We start from the raw sequence: 23,853 nt of genomic DNA, 5'->3' as shown, positions 1-23,853 counted from the left end.
TTTCATGTGGTTTAAGTGTAATACCACTTCTCGTGGTAATGGCTTTAGCTGTTTCATTCCGGGGGTTAGCATTTGTATCACTAGGTAGACTTCCCGGTTTTCTTTCACCTATCAACCTTGCTAGGTTGCTCACTTCTTGTTCAAGATTTTGAATAGAAGCTTGTTGATTTCTAAATGCTTGAGCATTTTGTTCATTGGTTTGTTTCTGAGATGTGAAAAACTGAGTTTGAGATTCAACTAGCTTCGACATCATGTCTTCTAAATTTGGCTTTTTATCATCGGTTTGTGGTGGTTTGTTTTGAAAAATAGGTCTTTGCTGATTGTAAGTATTGTTAGATACTTGTTGATTACTTAGACCTTGTTGGTTGTTGTATGGAATATTTCGGTTATAATTCTGGTTTTGATTGTAGATTGGTCTTGGCGGTTGATAATTATTCTGATAATTATTTCCAGGCTTTTGGTTTATGTATGAAACATTCTTTCTTTGTTCCATTGTTAGTTCAATACTGAGACAATCTTTTGTTAAATGTGGTCCTCCACACTGCTCACAACTAATTCGTATTGAGTGAATATCTTTAGTCATCTTTTCCATTCATCTCTCGACATCATCTTTCTTTGCAGAAATGGAATCTAAGTCATGGCTAGAATCGGCTCTAGCTGCTTTAGATGATCTAACGATATCTTTTTCTTGGTGCCACTCATGTGAATGGGAAGCAGTGTTATCAATAATTTTGTATGCGTCAGTTGCTGTTTTCTTCATAATGGAACCACCAGCTGCTATATCGATGTCTTTCCTTGTAGTGATGTCGCATCCTTGGTAGAATATTTGTACTATTTGACAGGTGTCTAAACCATGTTGCGGACATCCTCTCAATAACTTTCTAAATCTTGTCCATGCCTCATATAAAGTTTCATTTGGCTTTTGTGTGAACGTAACAATTTCTCCTTGAAGTCTCACGGCTTTAGATGCTGGAAAGAATTATTTAAGAAATTTTTCAACTAAAACATCCCATGTATCAATCGCCCCTTCAGGTAACGATTCTAACCAATCTTTGGCTTCTCCCTTTAAAGTTCAGGGAAATAACATGAGATATATATGTTCATCCTCCACTTCTCGGATTTTAAATAGTGTGCAGATCCTATTAAAGGTACGAAGATGTTTATTTGGATCTTCCTTCGGCGCACCACTAAATTGGCATTGATTAGTTACCATGTGTAGGATTTATCCTTTGATTTCATAATCTGGCACATTAATGTCTGGTTGAGTAATTGCGTGACCTTGGCCAGTGCGTTTAGCTCTCATTCGGTCTTCCATACTTAGAGGTTCCAGATTCTCTATATTTGAATTTGTTGAATCTGAATCACTAGAGGATTCTGATTTAATGGTTGGTTCCTCAACAATCTCTGTTTGAATAATTGGTGGTTTCGGAGGAAAGATTAATGGTTCAGGATCTATGAATTGTCCCTGAATATTCTCCGGATTCTCAATTGTGAGGTCGGGTTCAAAAAATGGATTATCGAAAATTTAAATTGGAGTACTTGGTCGACTGGATGACGATTCTAAAGAAAAATCAACGGCGACAATATTTGCTAGATGTCTTGATCGAGTTACAGGTGGTGAACGTACAAAAGGTGGTGAACGTTTTGCTCGGTGCATTCACTGAATATCCTATTGGTTATAAAAAATAAGAAAAATTATATAAGTTATCAAATTAATAGACTTTTCTGATTTTGCCCACGTTTTGAATAGTCAAAAGATGCAGCAGAGGGGCAGAATTCGTTTGGTCTCAATATAATTGAGTACTGTTTGGCTCCAATAACCCGGTCCACGTACAAATCCAACTATTACTACGAACCAGAAAATGGATGTCTATCAATTTAACCACTTAAAATAATTTTTCGTTTTGAAATTTTAGAGAAGAAATAGAAAAAAAATTCTATGTCCTAAAAACTAGAATGTCGAGAAATAAGAAAGAAAAAGAGCGCGTCGGAAAACGTCGAAAAATAAAAGGTCGAAAAATAATAGGCGTTGAAAAATAAAAATAAGAAAGTAGCGCGTCGAAACTTAAAAAGGAACTAAAAACTAAGAATTAAAAGTTGCGTCTAAAAATATTAAAGCTTAAAAGAAAAACTATATCCCAAATGGCAATAACTTAAAAAGGTACTAAAATATATAAAACGGCGTCGTAAAATTCTAAAGTACCTAAATCTTAGTCTAAAGAAAAAGCACTTAAGGAATTTTACGGCAAAGCCTAAAAATCTAGAAATAAAAAATAACTATGGCAAATACTATGTCTTAAAACTAAATACGAGCGAAAAATATAAATATTACGCTAAAAACAAATAAAAAGATACAAAATATAAAAATAAACTTAAAGTTGCAAAAAGTACAAATTTTTATAAAAATATTATTTTTATATTATTTATTTTATAAAACTATTAATTTTTATATAATTTGTAAAACTAAATTAAAACTAAAAATACAAATTAATTAAATAACACTAAAACTAAATATTAAAATATGTAAAACTTAATTAGGGTTTTAAATTAATTATAATTAATAATAATACCGTAATGATTGTTGTTTTAAGGTCAAACTGGGCGTGTCAGAGACCCTTATGTGATCGCATGAAAATTTGCCTTCGGGCTCATGCGATCGCATGGGCTAGGGTTTCGGGCCAGAGAGTTGGCTGCTACAGTACCGGGCCTCGAGTTTTTATTTTTTTTTTCTGTTTTAATTTATATACAATAAATATATAACTTAAATACAAATTAAATTTTAAAAAGTAAAAAAAATACTTTTTAACTTGATATATATTTAACAACTCTTAAAAACAATTATATAAATTTTTTTATATTTTCTTTTTATATTTTTGTATTTTTATTTAAAACGTATATTTTTTTATATAAAGAACTTAATAATAAAAAAAACTTTTTTTTATATATAGTGTTTCGCTTCCGGTGTTTGACTGTCCCCGGCAGCGGTGCCAAAAATACTTGATGTTATGCGAGGGGTATATGAAATAGTATTATTTTTACAAGGAAATACTATTAAATACGATACAATTTTACACAAGATATTTATTTATTTATAGAATGGATATACCTAAACTTTGCTACAACACTTATAGGCAGTGTACATAATCGTACAGTAGTGTAGTTTTTAGTAAGTTCGGTTCGTTCCACAGGGATCTTTTAAACAAGCTTAACGCTATATTTTTAAAAACTATATTTGTAAAAATACAAAAATATATATATAAGTAGTATTATTATTATAAAAGGGGATTTTTACCGTTTAATGACCGGTTTGTCGATTTTAAAACTTTAGTCGCAGTTAAAACCTAATGTAAAATATTAAAAATAAATATAACTTAATTTAAAGCTTAAAGTAAATAACGATAATGAAATTGCGATAAATAAAAGTGCAATAAAATAAAATTGCGATAATTAAAGAGTACGATAATTAAAAATGAAATTAAATAAAATGACAATAAATAAAAGTGCGATAATTAAAAGTGCAATTAAATATAAAATATATAAATTATGCTTATTTAAACTTCCGTAATCATGATGTTTGACGTGTTGATTTTAGTTTATTACCATGGGTTAATTGTCCTTTGTCCTGGATTATTCGATATGTCCATACGGATTTGTCCATAATAGTCCATCAGTCATAATCATAAAGTGCGAAAGTCTTCGTCAAATTATTCTTATTCTCGAAGTCAAATATTCGAACTAATTGGGGATTCGAATTGTAACAAGGTCTTAATACTTTGTTTAATGAATACACCAGGTTATCGACTGCGTGTAGTCCAAGGTTTTACTACTTTGTTAACAATTACACCAATTACCCTTGAATGTAATCCACCCCTGTTTCAACAAGTCTATTAACTATTAATCCAATCCCGTGTCCGGTTAAATGAACAATTATTGGTATTTATAGATATCCCGCCCACCGTACCCAGTCAAGCGTATGTGGTTATATATAAATACGTCAAATTATAAGTCTATATATTAAATCAACGAGGTATCATTTAGTTAATATAAAACCCATTAATAGCCCATAGTGTAATTTTCACAAGTGTCGTTCTTTTATCCAAACCCCAATTATGGTACAAAGCCCAATTACCCAATTTTAATATTTAGCCCAACATCATGATTACTTCGGCATTAAATAAGCATAATAATAACTTAGCTACGAGACATTAAATTAAAAATAACATTAACCATAACTTACAGTGATTAAAAATAGCGTAGCGTTACACGGACAGAATTTCGACTTACACCCTTACAACATTCGCTAACATACCCTTATTATTAGAATTTAACATTAAAATTAAAATTAAAATATAATATATATATATATATATATATATATATATATATATATATACATATACATATATATATATATATATCTTTACGTATGAATGAGAAGAGAAAAAGATAGATATATCGTTCACCAAACTGCGAATTTATAGGCATGTGGCGTCTCACCTACTGCCATACGATCGCATGGAAAATGTGCTTCCAGGCCATGCGATCGCATGGCCACTTTTTCCAGCTCACAAGACTTTGTTTCTTTATATGCCGACGGTTTTTATAAATAAATATAATATATAAATAATTATAAGAATTATTTAAATATTATATTATATTTATGTGCATAGTTGACTTGTAATTTTTAGTCCGTTGCGTCGAGCGTTGAGAGTTGACTTTGGTTCCGGTTCCGGATTTTCGAGCGTCCTTGCGTATAATTTAATATCTTGTACTTTGCGTTTCGCGTCTTGTACTCTTGTAATTTTGAGACGTTTCTTATCAATAATTAGAACCACTTTGATTGTATTTTGTACTTTTGAGCTTTTTGGTCATTTGCGTCTTCAATTCGTCGAATCTGTCTTTTGTCTTCACCTTTTATTATTTAAACGAATATCACTTGTAAATAGAACAATTGCAACTAAAAGCTTGTCTTTCTTGAGGGATAATGCTATGAAATATATGTTCGTTTTTAGCATTATCAAGTATTCAGATGCTGACTTTGCAGGGTGTAAAATAGACAGGAAAAGTACTACTGGTGGTTGCCAGTTACTGGGTGGTAGGCTAGTCAGCTGGATGAGCAAAAAGCAAAATACTGTGTCCACATCTACTGCTGAGGCAGAATATGTTTCTGCTGATAGTTGTACTGCTCAAGTACTATGGATGCAAAGCCAGCTGAAGGACTATGGTGTTCATGTTACAAAGACTCCAATCTACTATCTATTACCAACAATCCTGTGATGCATTCAAGAACTAAGCACATTGACGTTCGATATCATTTCATAAGGGATCATGTTCAAAAAGGAGATGTGGAGCTACATTTTATTTCAACAGATCAGCAGTTAGCAGATCTTTTCACAAAGCCCTTAGATAAGAAACGTTTTAACTATCTCATCTCTGAGCTGGTTATGCTTGAACTTTAAAATAAAAGGCAACTTTGTTGGTGTACTGGCTCTACAACATGTAGGGCAAACCAGTAAGTCAAAATTTCTTTCACTTACTGCCTACATGTCAAACAGTCAGCACAACAAGGTCTTTTATATCATGGTTATTCAATGTTCAAAATGAAATAATAAATAGCTCACAATACTTAAATGATACCTTAAATCTGAAACTCATTTACTTCCAATGATTTAAAATTAAATTTATTACATATTAAATGTCACAAAGAATTTTTGTATTTAATACAAAATTTATCTTATGGTTTTTAACTTCAAATTGATTTGAAAACTGCTGCATTTATTGCTTAATGGGGGGCATGAGTGTTCAAGCCGATTAAACGTCATGTCAACAGTCTGTGTCCCCTTGAAAACGTGCCAGTCTGTCACATCTGCCCACGCACCTGCAGATGACAGCTGCCATTTTCTCTCTCCTGCACTTTTTCTACCAATCCGAAAAGTTAAATAAGGTGATCAACTCCACATAATAACCTTCGGTTATTAACTCTTTGATTTACCTTTCAAAAACACACTCTTCTCTCTAAAATCACAAATCTTCATATTTTTCATACATCCATCTTCAACGATTTCATCAATGGCAGACCAAGAACAACAACATCCACAATCACCACCCACAGAATACAAACCGAAGGAACACCAACCACAGCAACAACAACCAGAACAGCAACCTCCACCGGTCGTTGAGGAACAAGCTGTACAGGGTCCACTGTTCAATCTTCACCCCAATCTGATCAGGGCTGCTAATGCACCAGACCATGCACTGATTCACCTTTCCAGAGGCAATGCAGCACAAGCTCTCTCTATTCCCAAGTCTAAAGCCAACATTGGCTATGAGGCTTTGATTGACTACATCAGGCGATGCCCCTTGGCGAGATCCATTACCGGAGTTCCTTCTCGCCTCTATCCGGCCTGTTTAGCAAGATTTTGGTATACTGCCACCATGGCCACCACTCAACAGAATGCTCCTTGTATTCATGGCATGGCGACTGAAACCCTCAATTGCTCAATCACTGTTGATGCCCTCCGACGTGCCCTTCAATTACCCGGTGGTCCATTTCTTACTTCACCGACGAGCGATGATTTGAGGAGGGAAGTGCTGAAAACGATTGGTTATGCTGGTCCAATTGCTCATACACCACTAAGAAAGAACATGCCACCGCTATGGTATTACTTCTTTGGACTGCTGACCCAGTGCATCAGCCAAAAGTCCGGTAGCTTTGATCAGTGCTCAGATTTTGAGCTCAAAATTGGTCATGGTTTACTGTTCAACAGGAACATTGACTACGCAGCTGAGATCTACCTCATGTTAAGGGAAATGGTGTTTGTACCTAAACGAATACATCTAATCCCCTTTCCAAGGTTCTTGAGCCTTGTGTTTGAAAATGAGCTGGGTGAAGCTTACCAGCAGATTGCTGATGAATCATTTGACCTGCCTCTAAAGCAAAGGGGATTCCAAAGGATAAACCTGCTGCTCCATATGCTGCTTTGACGCCAGCAATGCTTGAGTATCTCGCTGCTCAAGGTGGAGTTGCCCCAATGACTGCCTCTGGTGTTGCACCAGCTGAGGGGGAGGGACCTCAACGAAAGCCAGCTGTGAAAAGGAAGAAGCCAGCTACCTCAACTAGTACAGCCACCATCTCACATACTGGTAAAGCAGTAGTTGTATTAGAATCTAGTGCTCTCTGATCATAAAGAACAGCCCTAGTCTTATATACTGACTACCCACTTCTAGTATTGGAATCCGTTGCATAACTAATTCTTGGTAACAGGCAAATCCAAATGAGCTAAAGCTGGCTCCAAGCAAACCACAGGAGAGATTGCCCCAGTCTCTACTACTGCTTCTGCAAAGAAAGCTGCTATGGAACCTAGTGCGTCTCTAGACCAAACAGCAGAAATCTCTAACTTAATTAAAAATCTTTTCACTGCTGACTTGAAAAATGAAATTGGAGTTAAAGACACAACCTTTACTCCCAAGCTGACTGGTTTTAAAACTAGTGTTAAGAAGAGTAGCAACCCGTACTCTTCTAACCAGGCACTTCCACATTTTTCTAAAAAGAACATCATGCAATATCCTCTGCTGACAGTACAACTAACAGAGAACATAGATGAACCCCAAAGCAGTCTTGAGCTGGTTCCTCATCGTGTTGAATCAGCTCAGGCCACTACACAGCCTAAATGTTACTTGGATCATGCTAAGAGTCTCACTTCTATATCATTACCAGCCAGAACTCTTACACTATTTGGGTCAACATGTGTTGCCAATGAGTCAGCAGAGTCACAGCTGTACTTACAGACACCTAACTCTGTCTTAATCGAAGGGCTGACTAAATCACCAGTCTGTCCCCAGAGACCAACAATAGGTGCAATTGTTGAGTCAAATTTATTTGGTTCTATAGTTGTTAACATAAAATGTTCTTTTGTTTCAGTTGTTAGCAGGGTAGATGAACAGGCAGAGGGGGAGCAAGAAAAGGATGTTATTGTTTCTACTGATGAGCTCTCCATTTATGCTACTGTTGGTAATGCTACTGATTTTTCTACTAGTGGTACTGCTACTGGTACTGTTGCTTCTACTGCTGCTGGCTCTACTGGAGACAGTGTGGTTGCTGGTTCCACTGTTCTTACTGATAATGAGGAGTTAGCTACTGTTGATATTTTTGCTACTCCTCCTACTGTCTCTGGTATTGCTGCTTCAACCACTGATTCTGTAGTGGTTGAGGAGATGATAATGGAACCTCCTCCTGCACTTGAAAAGGTCATTGGTAATATTGTTAAGGAGGTTCTTGATATTGATATTTATGGAACTACCAATGTTACTTCTCCAACTGCTTCAATTGAGGATATTATCACAGGTAGTGACCAAGATGATGTTGTGCTTACTGATGAGCTTCTCGCAGCACATGCTGCCTATACTGCACATGTCACTGGTTCTACGGAACCCACTATGGATGCTGGTACCTCTGCTACTGCTACCACTGATTCTTCTCAGGCTACTGATTCTGCTGAAAAGAAACGATATGTGTGCCAGGTACCAGATCCTGATGAAGTTGTACCTAACTTCATCTATAGGGGAGCATCCATCACTCCCAGAGTTGCCTTGCTGGTGGATCAGCTGACCATTGATCCCCAAAGTGCTATAGTCTCAGCCAGCAAATTACCGGAAGAGGAGCTGACTGAGCTATTATCTCAGCTGGATCGACCAGCAAGAGAAGAGATATATGAGAGGTTGGCCACGCTACAACAAGTTAATGAGTAGCCATACTATCACTAATTTGGTATGGATCCAGCTGCTTCTCCATGGCCTGGTACATGGAGGCCTCTCAAGTTCATCATAGATCCTGCTACTGGTAAATGTGTTATGCAGAATGTCCCTGATTTGCCAGTACCTTCTGATTCATCAGCTTCTTCCTCATCATCTTCTTTAACTGATGGTGATGCTGATAAAGGTACTGGTGAGGGCGGACCAATCACTCATGATAATGTGACTGGTTCCAAAGACAAATCAGTGGATCTAACTGATGATGCTGATAATGATGCTGACAAGAATACCAGTGGTTCTAAACCTTCAGGTGAAGGTAAAAATGATGGTGATCATGGTGACGAGTCAGATTCTGACCTTCCACCTCCACCACTCCACGGAGGTACTTCTACGTTAGCTGCTAGTGATCGCCCCTCAACCAGCAGTTTTAATGCTGATGAGGTGGCTGCCATCTCCACTTTGGCTGTATATAAGACATTAATCGAAGTTACACCGGATCTACAAAACACCATTCGTTCTGCTATTGTCGATAGAGTGTCTGAAGCAGTATGCACCACTGGGGCGGTTACCACTTCTTCTATTGAAAACAAGCTTAAACAAGTATGTGCTTTTGCTGATCTAGCAGTAGAGGCTATTGTCAAACAATATGAAGAAGAGGAGGACCTCCAGAAGCAAATCATCTCTCATAATGAATATTGTGAACATATTACCCGTCTCCAAGCTGATCTTGATGCTGCTAATCGAAGGATTCTGTTTCTTAATGAGGAGAATAGGGTATTATCAGAGAGATTGGATTCGCAGGAACAGCAAATGGCTAACATGATTCCTACCTCTGCCTATGTTCAACTGGTAGAGAATATGCAACGCATGGCTGCCCTACAAGGTGATGTTAGGGCCATTGTTGAACAAATGGACATGGGTGTTGCAAGGAATGAAGTTAGGTCTTCAAACCTCTGTCTTCGACAATATGGTGTGGATCCTGGTGCCCATCTTACTCCTGAAGTTGCTGACTGGAACAACTTTGCTTTCTCTGTTCCAGAGTCAGATAGTGACCTTGATGCACAGGTCTCCCCTGATCACCCTTCTGCCCCTGCTGATGACAAAAAGGGGGAGAAGAAGTCTAAGAAGAAGTCCAAAAAGAGAAAACAATCAGAGGGGGAGCATGAGCATGAAAAGGCTCCAAAACAACAAAGGAGGGATGGTGATGGTGATGATGATGGTACTACTGGTCAAGGTTCTGGCACTAAGCCCAGCAACGCTCATACTGAAGCCGGTGTACAGGCAGCTGGTGAATCTCAACCCAGTGTGTCTGCCACATCAGTGAATGATATTGGTTCCGGCAGTAAGCCTAGTGATATTTCTGAGTTGACTGTTGCTGAATCTTTTGTTGTCTCTCAAACGATTGAAAGGTAAATGAAAAGAAAACTGGAGAGACATCAGAAGAGACAGCAAGTTTTAAATGATTCCTTTAATGTCAAGTGGAAGGCCTATGTTGCTCGTAAACGACACAGAATTGAACATAGAAGGAGCCTGACCCCAGAGAAAATGGACATTAATGATGAACTAATTAGCATTAAAAAGTACAAAAGAGATGCTCGTAAAATAAATGCTAAGTTCATGGTTAAGTATGACAAGAAAACAGCAAAGCTGTATGCTGAGCGAGCAGACAGGATCAAGAGAATAACCCCTGAAGAAATGAAAGATTATCTGCAATCTACTGGGTCAGGAGGAGTAAGAGCTGACGTGTTCATGAAATGGCTAGATGCAATATTAGAAACTAGCTCGTCTTCTCGACCAACATCTTCTGCTCAGCCAGCTACACAACAACAGCCGGCAGAAATAACAGACCTTGATGTTGATGATGTTAAAGGGGTGTATCTTACTATTGTTCCCAATCTGCCTCCACAAGAACCAGTATCAACACAAGAACCATTAGCTGAACCCATTTCAATCGACAGACAAAGGGTGAAATCTGCTCCTAGGGACAACCAGCCCCTAAGGAAAGGACCCCTATTTGAGGCAGCTGATGAAGATACTGTGGCAGGTGTGCCAGCTGATACTAATCAGTCAGCTAGTACTGAAGACACAGCAAGGAGTGCTGTGATAGAAGACCTAGCCAGAAGTGTGCTGCTGGGTGCTACAAGTGTTGAAGACCCAGCAAAGGTGGTTGGCTGGGTGCTAATCAAGATGATGATACGGCTAATCCTGCTGACTTTACAGTCTGGGGTAGAGGAGATCACTTATTTGTTCAATCACCTATCTCTCCCCGAACCCTCACTTATTTTAAGAGAACACAGAATAGTCGTGTTAATCAGTTTCCAGTGAGTTCTTCTGGCATTGCAGAATCAATCATGTATCCTCCATCTTCCCCAAAATGTCATGATAATCACACTACTTGGGAAGATGATTCAGTTGCCCGTGGTGAGCCAGATCTATTTAGAATGAATCCAGATGAAAGAGAGGCTTACAGGCTGGAGATCACTGTACCAGAATTGCTTGAGCAAAGACAAGCAGCTATTAATGAAAGGATACGCCAAGTTAGATTACTGCATCATCCTCTTGATCAGCCATTCTACATCACTGCCTTGACTTATGGCATTGAAATTGGTGTATATTTAAATAACAGTGGTCAAAGGCTCTCTACTGATGAGGAGAAAGCTCAATTTCAAGAGGCTCGCTAGCTGTGTATGGATCTAAGGCAGTATCGTGCTGCCCTTAGAACTGAAGAGGGTAGAAAGATGATTGAAACAGCAAAATCCCTGAAAATTACTGCTGATGATTATCTGTTGGGCTTAGAAGCTGAAAGGCAAAGAAGGGAGGCTGCTGATGCTGAACTCGCTGAGAGGTTAAGGCTTCAGGAAGAAGAAGACAAGTTGGCTGCTGATAGAAAGCAAGAGGCTGAGTCCCTCAAATTAGCTAAAGCCATTGTCAAGGAACGGGATAAGGCCTTTGATAAACTAGAAGTTGCTGAGAAAGCACCTGTTACTGCTCTTATAGAGACTGACCGGACCATTGAACTATCTGATCATTATTATAGGAGCAGGTATGGTGATGTGCTGAACAGAAGATCAAATCCCAGCAAGATTGTCAAAGTGCACAGAGGCTCAAAAAGAGCTTTCAATGTCAGCAGGGAGAATAATGTTCAAGAAAGGATAAACTATGATGAGTTATGATCCTTAGGATTCGGTGAATGGATGGAGATATTGGAGTACTTCATTGGTAAAGCTGAAAGTGGTATTAAAAAGACATTGAAGCCAGAACTCCAAGAGCTCTTCAACAAAGCAACAAAATTTGGGAATGCACCAGTAGTAAACGTAGAAGAAGTACTTTCTCAAAAACCTAAAGGAAAGAAATCTACTGGTGAAGGCCCACAAAGAAGAGATCCCATCATTCTACCTCCTCATATCCCTGTATTTGACCCTGCTGATATGCCTATCATATTTCCTGAAGCCTGGAAAATCAAACAAGAGGGGCTATCTGAAGATGAATTAGATAAAGATAAAGATAGATAGCCCTCTAGTACTCAATTTGTATCCCTTGTTTATTTCATTTTTCATTATGATGTTCTTGTAATTACTGTATATACTCTGTTGTAATGAAAGTGAAATAAGTTTATCTTCAAAATCATATCAAATTATAAGATATAGTAACTCAGCAAAAGATCTCAAAAATAAACTTAAAAGGGACAAATTTACTGCCTATTTTTCATTAGGTCCCTCTGTGCTAGCTTTAGTGTTTTCTCTAAATGTCATTGATAATGCTAAAAACGAACATATATTTCATAGCATTATTCCTCAAGAAAGACAAGCTTTTAGTTGCAATTGTTCTATTTACAAGTGATATTCGTTTAAATAATAAAAGGTGAAGACAAAAGACAGATTCGACGAATTGAAGACGCAAACGACCAAAAAGCTCAAAAGAACAAAAGACAATCAAAAAGGTTCCAATTATTGATAAGAAACGTCTCGAAATTACAAGAGTACAAGATTCAAAACGCAAAGTACAAAATATAAAATTGTACGCAAGGACGTTCGAAAATCCGGAACCAGGACCAGAGTCAACTCTTAACGCTCGACGCAACGGACTAAAAATTACAAGTTAACTATGCATATAAATATAATATAATATATAATTAATTATATTAATTATATATATATTATATATATATATTATAAAACCGTCGGCAGAGAAACTCCAAGGGTGTGAGCTGTAAATACATCCTCCGCGACTCGCGGAGTTTGAAGGGGATTTTGCCGCGAGTCGCGGAGCCCCAAATTTCAACTCTGGCTATAAAGCAAACCGAATTCTGATCAAATTTCATATTCTATTTTCTCTCTTCTCTATCTATACGATATATATATATATATATATATAATTTATATTTTAATTTTAATTTTAATTATAATTCTAATAATAAGGGTATGTTAGCGAATGTTGTAAGGGTGTAAGTCGAAATTCTGTCCGTGTAACGCTACGCTATTTTTAATCATTGTAAGTTATGTTCAACCTTTTTATATTAATGTCTCGTAGCTAAGTTATTATTATGCTTATTTAAAACGAAGTAATCATGATGTTGGGCTAATTACTAAAATTGGGTAATTGGGCTTTGTACCATAATTGGGGTTTGGATAAAAGAACGACACTTGTGGAAATTAGACTATGGGCTATTAATGGGCTTTATATTTGTTTAACTAAATGAAAGTTTGTTAATGTTAATATAAAAATTTACAATTGGGCGTCCCTATAAATTACCATATACACTCGATCGGACACGATGGGCGGGGTATTTATATGTACGAATAATCGTTCATTTAACCGGACACGGGAATGGATTAATAGCCACTAGAATAATTAAAACAGGGGTGAAATTACATTCAAGGGTAATTGGTGTAATTGTTAACAAAGTAGTAAAACCTTGGTTTACACGCAGTCGATAACCTGGTGTATTCATTAAACAAAGTATTAAAACCTTGTTACAATTCGAATCCCCAATTAGTTGGAATATTTAACTTCGGGTATAATAATAATTTGACAAGGACACTCGCACTTTATATTTATGACTGATGGACTGTTATGGACAAAAACCAGACGGACATATTAAATAATCCAGGACAAAGGACAATTAACCCAGGGGCATAAAACTAAAATCAACACGTCAAACATCATGACTACGGAAGTTTAAATAAGCATAATTCTTTTATTTCATATTTAATTTCCTTTATTTTATATTTAATTGCACTTCTAATTATCGCACTTTTATTTATTGTTATTTAATCGCACTTTTAATTATCGTACTTTTTAATTATTGCAATTTTATTTTATCGCATTTTTATTATTCGCAATTTCATTATCGTTATTTACTTTACGCTTTAATTTAAGTCTTGTATTTATTTTATATTTTACATTAGGTTTTAACTGCGACTAAAATCTTAAAATCGACAAACCGGTCATTAAACGGTAAAAACCCCCCTTTATAATAATAATATTACTTATATATATATTTGTATTTTTATAAAAGTAAACTAATATAGCGTTGAACTTTGTTTAAAGATTTCCCTGTGGAACGAACCGGACTTACTAAAAACTACACTACTGTACGATTAGGTACACTGCCTATATGTGTTGTAGCAAGGTTTAAGTATATCCATTCTATAAATAAATAAATATCTTGTGTAAAATTGTATCGTATTTAATAGTTTTTCCTAGTAAAATATAAACTATTTTATATACACCTCGTACGACGCCAAGTATTTTTGGCGCCGCTGCCAGGGACACTCTTAAACGCCGGAAGCGCAACGCTAATATAAAAAAAAAAAAAGATTTCTTGTTCACTTTTATTAAAATTCGCTTTTGTAAAAATACGTTTTAATTATTCGAAAAATATAAAAAGAAAAACAAAAATATATGTATTTTTAAGATTTTGTTAAATATTTAAGTTTTATAAGTTTCTTTATTTTTATTTTAGTTTATAAAAATATAAGTTTTAATTTTAATATCTTTTATTTATATAAAAATTAAAAACAGAAAATAAAATAAATAAATAAATAAAGAAAAACGCGTTGAAGATAAATCTGTCAGCTGAAATTCTGAACCCCGCGACTCGCGGGGTTTTCTTTATAAAATACCGCAACTCGCGGAGGGTATCTGACAGGCGACAGGAAACCCTAATCCTGCATTAATTACGGTAATTATTAATTATAATTATTATTTAAACCTAATTATTATTATTATTATTATTATTAGTTTTAGTTTTAGTTTTATTTTTACTTTTTATTTAATTTATGTATTTTGTTTAATTAGTTTTATTAAAATTGTAAAATTAATAGTTTAATAAAATAAATAATATAAAAATAATATTTTTATAAAAAATTGTACTTTTTACAACTTTTTGTATATTTTTATATTTTGTCCCTTTTTAATCGTTGTAGCGTAATATTTGTATTTTTTAGCTCATATTTAATTTTAAACTTAGTTTTTGCTATAGTTATTTTTACTCCTAGATTTTTAGGCTTTGCCGTAGAATTCCTTAAGTGCTTTTTCTTTAGACTAAGATTTAGGTGCTTTAGAATTTTGCGACGCCTTTTTAAGTTTTAGTTTCTTTTTAAGTTATTTCCATTTGGGATTTAGTTTTTCCTGTAAGCTTTAATATTTTTAGACCTTTTACTATGTACCAATTATCATTCCAATTAGTAATTTCAATTTGCGATTATAATTTTAAGTTAGTTGTAGTAATAAGGTTAGGTTAGTTAAGTATTTTTAAGTTTTTATAAGTTTCTTTTATTTTTCCGTCACCTTTTATTTTTTCAACCATTTTTCTTTTTCTACCTTTTTCGACGAACTCTTTTTCTTTCTTATTTCTCGCTATTCTAGTTTTAGGACATAGATTTTTATTCTACTTCTTATCTAAATTTCTTAAAATTACGAAAATTTATTTTAAGTGGTTAAATTAATAGACATCAAAATTTTCTGGTTCGTAGTAATAGTTGGATTTGTACGTGGACCGGGTTATTGGAGCCAAACAGTCCTCAATTATATTGAGACCAAATGAATCCTGCCCCTCTGCTGCATCTTTTGGCTATTCGAAACGTGGGCAAAATCAGAAAAGTCTATTGATTGGATAACTTATTATAATTTTTCTTTCCTTTTTAAAACTAATAGGATATTCAGTGAATGCACCGAGCAAGACGTTCATCACCTTTTGTACATTCACCACCTGTAACTCGATCAAGACATCGTTTAACAAATATAACCGCCGTTGATTTTTCTTTAGAATCGTCATCCAGTCGACCAAGTACTTCAGTTCAAATTTCCGATAATCCATTTTTTGAACCTGACCTCACAATTGAGAATCCGGAGAATATTCAGGAACGGTTCGTAGATCCTGAACCATTAAACTTTCCTCCGGAGCCACCAATCATTCAAACAGAGATTGTTGAGGAACGAACCATTAAATCAGAATCATCTAGTGATACCGATTCAACAAATTCAATTATGGAGAATCTGGAACCTTTAAGTATGGAAGACCGAATGAGAGCTAAACGCACTGGCCAAGGTCACGCAATTACTCATCCAGACATTAATGCGCCAGATTATGAAATCAAAGGACAAATTCTACACATGGTGACTAATCAATGCCAATTTAGTGGTGCGCCGAAGGAAGATCCAAATGAACATATACGTACCTTTAATAGAATCTGCACACTATTTAAAATACGAGAAGTGGAGGATGAACAGATATATCTCATGTTATTTCCCTGGACTTTAAAGGGAGAAGCCAAAGATTGGTTGGAATCGTTACCTGAAGGGGCGATTGATACATGGGACGTTTTAATTGACAAATTTCTTAAACAATTCTTTCCTGCATCTAAAGCCGTAAGACTTCAAGCAGAAATTGTTACGTTCACACAGAAACCAAATGAAACTCTATATGAGGCGTGGACAAGATATGGAAAGTTATTAAGAGGATGTCCGCAACATGGTTTAGACACCTGTCAAATAGTACAAATATTCTACCAAGGATGCGACATCACTACAAGGAAAGACATAGATATAGCAGCTGGTGGTTCTATTATGAAGAAAACCGAAACTGATGCTTACAAAATTATTGATAACACTGCTTCCCACTCACATGAGTGGCACCAAGAAAAAGATATCATTAGATCATCTAAAGCAGCTAGAGCCGATTCTAGTCATGACTTAGATTCCATTTCCGCAAAGATAGATGCTTTCGAGAGACGAATGGAAAAGATGACTAAAGATATTCACTCAATACGAATTAGTTGTGAGCAGTGTGGAGGACCACATTTGACAAAAGATTGTCTCAGTATTGAATTAACAATGGAACAAAGAGAGAATATTTCATACATAAACCAAAGGCCTGGAAATAATTATCAGAATAATTATCAACCGCCAAGACCGATTTACAATCAAAACCAGAATTATAACCGAAATATTCCATACAACAACCAACAAGGTCCTAGCAATCAACAAGTATCCAATAATACTTACAATCAGCAAAGACCGAATTTTCAAAACAAACCACCACAACAAACCGATGATAAAAAGCCGAATTTAGAAGATATGATGACGAAGCTAGTTGAAACTCAAACACAGTTTTTCACATCTCAAAAACAAACCAATGAACAAAATGCTCAAGCATTTAGAAATCAACAAGCTTCTATTCAAAATCTGGAACAAGAAGTAAGTAACCTAGCAAGATTAATAGGTGAAAGAAAACTGGGAAGTCTACCTAGTGATACAAATGCTAACCCCCGGAATGAAACAGCTAAAGCCATTACCACAAGAAGTGGTACAACACTTAAACCACCTGAAATACCTGTAACTTCTGATGAAACTATTCCTACTCCACAAGAACCACAACCTGATCAAGATAAGGAAAAAGAACCGGTAGTTGAAAAGGTTAATGAAGATAACACAGTTAAGGATAAACCTTATGTTAAACCATACCAACCACCACTTCCTTACCCGAGTAAAATGAAGAAAGAAAAACTTGAAGCCGAGCAATCCAAATTCTTGGATATGTTTAAACAGATAAATGTAAATCTTCCTTTCATTGATGTGATTTCAGGAATGCCTAGATATGCTAAATTCTTGAAAGATCTAATCTCAAATAGAAAAAAAATGGAAGAACTCTCGGCTGTTACTATGAATGCTAATTGTTCAGCAGTGCTGTTGAATAAGATACCAGAAAAACTATCTGATCCAGGAAGTTTCACAATTCCATGTTTTCTGGGTAGTCTTAGTTCAATAGAAGCATTGGCAGACTTAGGTGCTAGTATAAATCTAATGCCGTATTCACTATACGCTAAACTAGACCTTGGAGAATTGAAACCAACCAGAATAAGCATACAACTAGCCGATAGATCAATAAAATATCCTAGAGGGATAATGGAGAACATGCTAGTTAAAGTTGGTACTTTAGTATTTCCAGTAGATTTTGTTGTTTTGGACATGGAAGAAGATTCTCAAGTTCCTCTCATATTAGGAAGACCATTCTTAAACACGGCTAAAGCAATGATAGACGTGTTCGGTAAGAAACTGACCCTAAGTATAGAGGATGAGAGTGTTACCTTTTCAGTTGATAGAGCAATGCAACAACCACAATCTGCAGATGATACATGTTATTATATTCAAACTATAGATGCACATGCAGAATTATTAGAAGAATTTCCAGAATTACAAGGAACAGGAGAATGTTCTTTAGGAGAAGGTAATGAACCAATTGATGAAGCTGAAATGTTAGCTACACTTATAGCTAATGGATATGAACCAACAACAGAAGAAATTCAAATACTAAAAGAAGAAGACAGATATCGATATAAATCATCGATAGAAGAACCTCCGAAATTAGAGTTAAAGCCACTTCCAAACCATTTGGAATACGCTTATTTACATGGTGAATCTGAATTACCTGTAATAATATCGTCTTCTCTTACTGAAAATGAGAAATCACAACTCATTTCTGTGTTGAAAGCTCATAAACCAGCCATTGCATGGAAGATTCATGATATTAAAGGAATAAGTCCTTCGTATTGCACACATAAAATCCTTATGGAAGAGGGTCATAAAACGTATGTGCAACGCCAACGAAGACTAAATCCTAATATGCAAGATGTAGTTAAGAAAGAGATTATTAAACTGCTAGATGCAGGTTTGATATATCCAATCTCTGATAGTCCATGGGTAAGCCCAGTTCAATGCGTACCTAAGAAGGGTGGCATGACTGTCATTACAAATGAGAAAAATGAGCTTATTCCTACTAGAACCGTAACAGGATGGCGTGTGTGTATTGATTATAGAAAATTAAATGACGCCACCAGAAAAGATCACTTTCCCTTACCTTTCATAGATCAAATGTTGGAAAGATTAGCCGGAAATAGTTACTATTGTTTTCTAGATGGATTTTCCGGATATTTTCAAATTCCAATAGCACCCGAAGATCAAGAGAAAACCACATTCACGTGCCCTTATGGTACTTTTGCTTACAAACGCATGCCATTTGGACTTTGTAACGCCCCTGCAACCTTTCAAAGGTGTATGATGGCGATTTTTCATGACATGATAGAAGAATGCATGGAAGTTTTCATGGATGACTTTTCAGTCTTCGGTGATACATTTAAATCATGTCTAGTTAATCTGGAACGAATGCTAATTAGATGCGAAAAATCAAATCTAGTACTTAATTGGGAGAAATGCCATTTCATGGTTAAAGAAGGCATCGTTCTTGGACATAAAATTTCAAAAGAAGGAATTGAAGTGGATAGAGCTAAAGTAGATGTAATTGCTAAACTTCCACATCCCACCAATGTTAGAGGAGTTAGGAGTTTTCTAGGGCATGCCGGTTTTTACCGACGTTTCATAAAAGATTTTTCTAAAATTGCCACTCCTATGAATAAACTCCTAGAAAAGGATGCGCCATTCATCTTTTCAGATGAGTGTATCAAATCTTTTAATATTCTTAAAGAAAAACTCACTAATGCGCCGATCATGATAACACCAAATTGGAATCTACCATTTGAACTAATGTGCGATGCAAGTGATTTTGCAATGGGAGCCGTTTTAGGACAAAGGATTGAAAAACGATTTCAACCTATATATTATGCTAGTAAGACATTACAAGGAGCACAAACAAACTATACAACTACGGAAAAAGAACTCCTTGCTATTGTCTTTGCTTTTGACAAATTTCGATCATATCTCGTTCTAGCAAAAACGGTGGTCTATACAGACCATTCTGCTCTTAGATACCTATTTTCAAAACAAGATGCTAAAACAAGATTAATCCGTTGGATCTTACTCTTACAAGAGTTTGATATTGAAATCCGAGATAAAAGAGGAGCAGAAAATCTCGCCGCTGATCATCTTTCTCGTCTTGAAAATCCCGAATTAGAAGTTCTGAATGAATCAGCCATACAAGACAACTTTCCTGATGAATATCTATTGAAGATAGATTATAAAGAAATCCCATGGTTTGCAGACTATGCAAACTACTTAGTTTGTGGATTCCTTGAAAAAGGATTATCGTACCAAAGACGAAAGAAATTCTTCAGTGATATAAAACACTATTTCTGGGAAGATCCACATTTGTTTAAAAGTTGTCCCGATGGAATAATACGCCGATGTGTATTTGGAGATGAAGCTAGTAAAATTTTAAACCATTGTCACACAGGACCAACAGGAGGGCATTATGGGCCTCAACTAACAGCAAGAAAAGTTTATGAAGCTGGATTCTATTGGCCTACAATTTACAAAGACGCACACCTTCTTTGCAAATCCTGTGATGCATGTCAAAGGGCCGGAAAAATAAGTCAACGTGATGAAATGCCACAAAATGTCATCCAAGTATGTGAAGTATTTGACATTTGGGGTATTGACTTTATGGGTCCATTTCCAAAATCTCATAATAATCTATATATACTCGTAGCCATTGATTATGTATCTAAATGGGCGGAAGCACAAGCTCTCCCAACTAACGATGCACGAGTTGTAGTCAACTTTTTAAAACGTCTTTTTGCAAGGTTTGGAACACCGAAAGCTTTAATAAGTGATCGGGGTACTCATTTCTGTAATAATCAACTTGAGAAAGTTCTTAAAAGATATGGAGTAACTCATAAAATCTCCACCGCATATCATCCACAAACAAGTGGACAAGTTGAAAATACCAACCGAGCTTTAAAACGTATTCTAGAGAAAACCGTAGGATCAAATCTGAAGGAATGGTCCATTAAATTGGAGGATGCACTCTGGGCTTTTAGAACAGCCTACAAAACTCCAATTGGAACCACACCTTTTAGACTTGTTTATGGAAAAGCATGTCATCTTCCAGTAGAAATTGAACACAAAGCATTTTGGGCTTTGAAGACATGTAATCTTGATTTATATGAAGCCGGACGTCTACGATTAAGTCAACTAAATGAATTAGAAGAATTAAGACATGAAGCATACGAAAATTCGTTAATCTATAAAGAAAGAACGAAGAAATGGCATGATAAAAGAATCAGAAGTTCAAAAGAATTTAAAGAAGGAGACAGAGTTCTTCTTTTCAATTCACAATTCAAGCTATTTCCTGGAAAATTGAAATCAAGATGGTCTGGACCATTCATAGTCAAAAGAGTTTTCCCATACGGAACGATAGAATTGATAAATTCAAATGGGATTGAATTTAAAGTTAATGGTCACAGAGTTAAACATTACATACATGGTCCGATGGAAGTCGACAACGAAGTTAATCACAATTTCAACACCACAGCTAACTAAGTGTAGGGAGAATCAAGTCTTTAAAGGATAATATGTATTTCTGTTAGAGTTAGATTGTCTGTTTTCGTGTAGTTCTCGAAAATGGAACACGTATGGTCTTTCCCTAGCAGACCCTAAAGAACTAGTCTTCTCCCCCCATTCTGAATTTTTATTTTTTTAGGTTTTTACGAAATGAAGACTGCCTGTGAACTAAACCATGGTCTAATGCTACACGCTTTGATCACTAAAAGAAATAATGACATACTACCAAGCGAATTAGTATCAGTAATCAGAGAAAGAATGGACGGAGTTAGAAAAGAATCCAGATGCGAAGATAATAAGTTACAATTTGGTAAAGGAAAATCAAAATCCGCAGCGAAAAGAAGAGCACGACACCTAGAACGATGTCACAAATGCGGAAAATGGTCACATGGAGGTAAATGTTCAAATAATCAAACCTATTCAAATACCGAATTTGTTACTTTATGCAAAGACGGACCGTTCATATGTTTAGAAGAAAAGACACTGAATGCTCGAGGTTACGCCTATGTAGCCATGGAAAATCAATTAAACCGACTATCTTATGAATGGAATAGATCATATAACTAAGAAATCTATTCCACAGGTATGTCTGTACAGTTTTTATTTTTATTTTTATTTTTAACCTTTTGATAATAAACGCTAATTTGTTCGCTAAAAAGTATTAAATTGGTATTGAATAAAATTAGGTTTGGCGACCGAAATTATTGATATCATTCAAAAATTTATTACATCACTGCGAAATTTAACGTTTATTCTTAAGGTATAAATATCTTTAATCAATCAACCCAAAATATTTCAAAAATTCGTCATGAGTTAAATTAGGTCTTGGAACCGAAATTACTTTACCGAAAAGAGGGGCGCATATTTTTGATAATATTTGATTGATTAAAGTGGGATAAAAAGACAAAAAGATTTTTAATTTTATTTTTACCATGTTTTTAATCTTAATATTTAAATCTTAAATTAATATTGTAAACTTTATAAAAACAATATATTTAAAATTGTAAATATTTGAAAAATTAATATAAGTTTGGTATGAATTTATAATATGAATTTTTAAATTAAGTTTGGTGTGAATTTTTAATTTTTAAAATATGAAATTTTAATTTTATGCATTTCAAATTTTAAGTTTGGTGTGAATTTTTAATTATTAATTTTTAATTTTGAATTTTATATTTAAGTTGTGTGAATTTAAAAACAAAAATTTACTTTATCTCATTAAGTTAAGAATATGATTTTTAAAATTCGTCGTAAGTTGAAGACTAGGTCTTTGAACCGAAATTGCTTTACCCGAGGGAGGGACGAGAACTTTTATTATCATTATTTTTAATCTTATTGAATTAGAGTATGCCAAAAACATTGAAAAAACCCAAAAATCTTAGCTTTTAAAACAATCGCTACAAAAAGACAAATTTTAAAATTTTGTCGAAGGACGGACTATGACATCGATCCGAAACGACCTCGTCCTAAATAACAAGGGAAACAAAATTTTAAAATTAATTTCTTAATTGTTTTCAAAAAGTTAATGATTTATATAAAAAAAATAAAAAATAAAAAAATATACCAAACTCCGCGAGTCGCGGAGTTTGGAGGGTAAATCCCCGCGACTCGCGGAGGGACCAAAAATCAGAAAAAAAAAATATAAAGAGCTGAACGATCAGTTCACTCCCCACACAAAAACAACTCGAAAACTGCAGCGAAAATACCCCGAAAATACACGAAAAACACCCCCAAAAATCCCAATTTTTAACCGTTAATCACCAAATTTTTTGCTAAAATCATGTTGAGAAGGATGCTATCTAAGAATTACTCAAGAAAAATGGTAAATTTCTACACCTAAACACCATTTAATTCGAAATTTGGTGTTCTTGAGCAAATTTTTCCCCAATTTGATTTTGATGCTTTTTAGTGTAATTAAGCTTAAATTGTTTATGTATTATGCTTGTATAACCTAGATTGATACTGTTTAACATGATTAGAAGCCTTAAACTTCAAATTTTGAGTAATCTAGGGTTTGTGTTCTTGAGCAAATTTGGGGCTTTTTGATATAAACAGGTTATGGCCGATTTTTATCATGAATTGTTGCTAAATTAAGTAGTGTAACATGTTTAGGTAGTTAAATGATCCAAACTTTGAGCCTAAACATGATTTTGAGAATTAAAGTGGACTTTTTCAAGCCTAAAATTCATGAACTTGATTTTTGAAAGATAATGCCATTTGAGACTTGTTTGATTGTTAGTAATGATTATTTTGACATGTTATTTGAGTTGAATGCTTATGAACTTGGCGAAAATTTTCGTATAT

General features: G+C 35.1%; 1 non-coding gene across 1 annotated transcript; it reads left to right on the top strand.

Moving 5' to 3' along the window:
* Positions 1-848: 848 nt before the first annotated feature.
* LOC139856645 (small nucleolar RNA R71) lies at positions 849-955 on the top strand. Its single transcript, XR_011762113.1, has one exon. It is a non-coding gene; the product is annotated as a small nucleolar RNA R71 (small nucleolar RNA).
* The last annotated feature ends 22,898 nt before the right edge of the window (positions 956-23,853 follow it).

This window comes from Rutidosis leptorrhynchoides, chromosome 6, assembly GCF_046630445.1.
Source record: "Rutidosis leptorrhynchoides isolate AG116_Rl617_1_P2 chromosome 6, CSIRO_AGI_Rlap_v1, whole genome shotgun sequence".
NCBI lineage: Eukaryota > Viridiplantae > Streptophyta > Magnoliopsida > Asterales > Asteraceae > Rutidosis > Rutidosis leptorrhynchoides.
The sequence above is the reverse complement of the archived record's forward strand: the minus strand, read 5'-3'. Positions and strand labels throughout refer to the sequence as shown.